This window comes from Panthera uncia (genome assembly GCF_023721935.1).
Source record: "Panthera uncia isolate 11264 chromosome E2 unlocalized genomic scaffold, Puncia_PCG_1.0 HiC_scaffold_19, whole genome shotgun sequence".
Lineage (NCBI taxonomy): Eukaryota > Metazoa > Chordata > Mammalia > Carnivora > Felidae > Panthera > Panthera uncia.
In genome coordinates this window covers 16,163,020-16,167,296 of record NW_026057588.1, presented here as the reverse complement: position 1 = coordinate 16,167,296, position 4,277 = coordinate 16,163,020, and positions in this window count along the sequence as shown.

Genomic DNA, 4,277 nt, shown 5'->3' with positions numbered 1-4,277 from the left:
GAGATCATGACCTGAGCTGACATTGGAAGCTTAACTGACTAAGCCACCCTGGCGCAAAAAAGCGGCATTTTCGTCAAAAAGAATACTCTCTATTAATAAATAATTGAATTGAACCATATGCAATTTAAAAATACTGCTTTGGGGAGTACTGATGCATAGGGGCACTTGTACCCCAATGTTTATAGCAGCACTCTCAACAATAGCCAAATTATGGAAAGAGCCTAAATGTCCATCAACTGATGAATGGATAAAGAAATTGTGGTTTATATACACAATGGAGTACTACAGGGCAATGAGAAAGAACGAAATATGGCCCTTTGTAGCAATGTGGATGGAACTGGAAAGTGTGATGCTAAGTGAAATAAGCCATACAGAGAAAGACAGATACCATATGGTTTCACTCTTATGTGGATCCTGAGAAACTTAACAGAAACCCATGGGGGAGGGGAAGGAAAAAAAAAAAGAGGTTTGAGTGGGAGAGAGCCAAAGCATAAGAGACTCTTAAAAACTGAGAACAAACTGAGGGTTGATGGGGTGTGGGAGGGAGGGGAGGGTGGGTGATGGGTATTGAGGAGGGCACCTTTTGGGATGAGCACTGGGTGTTGTATGGAAACCATTTTGACAATAAATTTCATATATTGAAAAAAAAAATAAAAAAATAAAAATACTGCTTTGGCTATTTAATTTTATTCTAAGTAAATAAAAAATCAAAATTATTCATAGAAAAAAGACATTGAACTGAATGAAAATAAAACTGAATGAAAATTTAAAAAACAGTGAATCAAAATTTGTAGAAGGCAAATAAAGCAGGGATGAAAGAAAAATTTATAGCACTAAGTGCACATATTAGAAAAGAGGAAAATTCTCAAATTATTAACCTAACATCCCACCACAGGACCTAGAAAAGAAAGCCAAAATAATGCAAAACAAGCAGCTGAAAGAAAAAATCAAGAACAGAAATCAATGAAATTGAAAACATTAAAACAATACGAAAAAAATCCCCAAGATAAAGAGCTGGTTCTTTGGGAAGATCAATAAAATTGACAAACCTATAGAAAGACCACCACCACCACCAACAACAAAACCTCGAGGACACAGATTACTGATATCCAGATGAAATGAGAGATATCACTACTTTGAAGACATCAAAAGGATGATAATGAAAATACAAACATTTCTACACACATAAATTTGACACCTTAGATGAACTAACGAACTTACTTGAATCACAAAACTACCACAACAAAGCCAATATAAAATAGATAATGTGGGTAAAAAAAAGAAAGAAATAGATAATGTGAACAGCCAAAATACTATTAAGGAAATTTAATCTATGATCTATTCCCCAAAAAGAAACCTCCAGGGTCAGATAATTTCATTTGAGAATTTTACCAAATATTTAAAGAACACAATCTTCCAGCAAACAGAATACTAGTATTAACTTGACACCAAAGACACAAACAGTATAAAAGAAGAATACACAGTCCACTATACATTATGAATATAGACATAAAAAAAATCCTTTTAAAAATTAGCAAAGAGAATTCAATAATATATAAAAAGAATTTTGGGGCACCTGCGTGGCTCAGTCAGTTAAGCGTCCGACTTTGGCTCAGGTCATGATCTCATGGTTCGTGGTTTGAGCCCCACCTCTGTGCTAACAACTCAGAGCCTCGAGCTTGTTTCAGATTCTGTATCTCCCTCTCTCTCTGCCCCTCCCCAACTTGTGCTCTGTCTCTCGCTCACTCGCTCTCAAAAATAAACATTAAAAAAATTTAATAATAAAAAAAGAATTTTACATGAGCAAGTGGGGTTCAATGCTGGTTCAATATTTGAAAATCAATCAAGGTAATTCACCATTTCAACAAACTAAGGAAAAAAAATCAACACAATCAAATCAACTGATATAGAACAAACATTTGACTGAATTCAACTCTGACTCATGATAAAAACTCAGAAAAACAGGAATAGAGGGAAACTTCTTCAAATTGATTAAAAACAGTAAGTCTGTGAATAACTTACAGCTAATATTATACTTAATGGTGTAATAGTAAGTCTTTTCCCCTGACAATCAGGAAGCAAGAATTTCTGCTTTCACTATTCTTAACATAATCCTTAAATTCTTGTGCATGCAGTAGGGCGAAGAAAGGCAATAAGAGGTATACAGATAGGGAGAAAAAACTGTCCTATTTATAGATAACATGATTGTCTATGTAGAAAACCTTAAGTCATTAGATTTCTAGAACCAATAAGTGAGTTCAGAAAAGTCACAAAGAAGACAAACATATGAAAAGCAGTTGTATTTCTATATATTGGGAATGGACATGCAGACATTGAAATTAAAAAGTACACAATATTTATAATCACTCAAAAATATATGGTATAAAACAAAACATATATAGGACTTCTATGCTGAAAACTAAACAATACTCATGTAATTAATAAAAGACTAAAATACATAGACTCAGTGTGTTCATGGATTGGAAGGTCAAACACAGTAAAGATGTCAATTTAGTCCAAATTGATATGCAGATTTAAATGCAATTCCTATCCAAATCCCAGCAAGAATTTTTGTAAATGTATTATTGTTGCTGTAACAAATGGCTTTAAACACAAATTTATTATCTTATAGTTTTGTATGTTAGAAGTCCAACATGGGTCTCACTGGGCTAAAAGCGAGGTGTGGGTAGGCTGCATTCAATTATGGCCTTTTGGAGGCTCAAATGGGACCTTCTTCTATCTTTTCCTCTATCCTCCTTCCTCCCCCTCCTTCTTCCCCTTCTTCACTTCTCCCTCTTCTCCTTCTTCTAGTTCTAATTTCTAGAGGCTGCCTGTCTTTGGTTCATGGTCCTCTTTCTCCATCTTCAAAGCAGGCAACAATAGGTAGATTCCTTCTCAAAATGCATCATTCTGACATCTTCTGTCTCTCTCTTCTATCTTTAAGATCTTTGTGATTATATCGTGCCCATGTGAATAATCAAGACTAATTTATTTAAAGATATGTGGTTAGCAACCTTGATTCTATCTGCAATCTTAAATCCCCTTGCTCAGTAACCTGGAAATTCACGTGTTCCAGGGATTAGGATGTCGATATATTTGTGGGGCCATTACTTTGCTATCATAGCAAATACAGACCAGATTACTCTTTTTTTTTTTTTAAGACCATGTTACTCTAAAATTTAAATGGAAGACATATGAGCTAGAATATGTAAAGTTATTTTGATAAAGAATAATAAAGTGGGAGGAATCACTCTACCCAACATCAAGACTTATAGTATAGATACAATAATAAAGACAATGTGGTATTAGCAGAAACTGACCCTTGGATCAATGGAACAAAGCAAAGAAACAGAACTAGATTCACATAAACCTGTCCAGCTGATTTCTGAGGTACAAAACAAATTCAGTGGAGGAAAGACAGCTTTTTCAACAAATGGTGCTGGAGCAATTGGGCACTACAGTCAAACAAAATAAAAAATCGACTACCTAAGGCTTATGCTTTATAACTCAATATTTTAATCATATATGATCACAATCATATAACACAAATTAGTTCAAAATGGACTGCATAACATAAAACTATAAAACTTTCAGAAAAAAAAATGAAAAATTTAGGGGATTTAGAGCTAGGCAAAGAGATCTTAGAGTTGATACCAAAGTATGATTCATAAGAGAAATTTGATAAATTAGACCTCATCAAATAAAAATCTCTTGCTCTGCAAAAGACTTTGTTAAGAAGATTAAAAGACAACCTACCCACCAGGAGAAAATCCTTGCAAGTCACTTATCTCACTAAGTATTAATACACACACACACACACACACACACACACACACACGCATTCAATAGTAAAAACTTCCACATAATCTAATTGGAAAACAGACTAAAGATGTAAACAGATATTCCACTAAAGTAATTATATGGATGGTCAATAAACACACAAGAAGTCAGTGGTCCCAAGCAAGTTCAAAACCCAGTGGAGCAAATTCCATTAGTTTTCAAATGCTAGGAGTAATCTCCTGTGTCCTGAGACTCTACCCTCCAGGTTGTGTCTCTGCCCTCTATGTCTATGGCTACAATCATTCTTCCTTTTACTTGAAGGGTAGCACATGTTTACAGTTGATTATCAGCCCATTTCCTCCCTGTAGAATTTTGGAAATCTGATAGCCTTCTGTTATTTCATTCTGTCTCTGTTGTTTTCAGTCCAAGCCAGCAGTGTTTCTGCTGATATCACATTTGTAAAGACCTTATGGGTCTCCTCTGTTTGTCATAGAGAT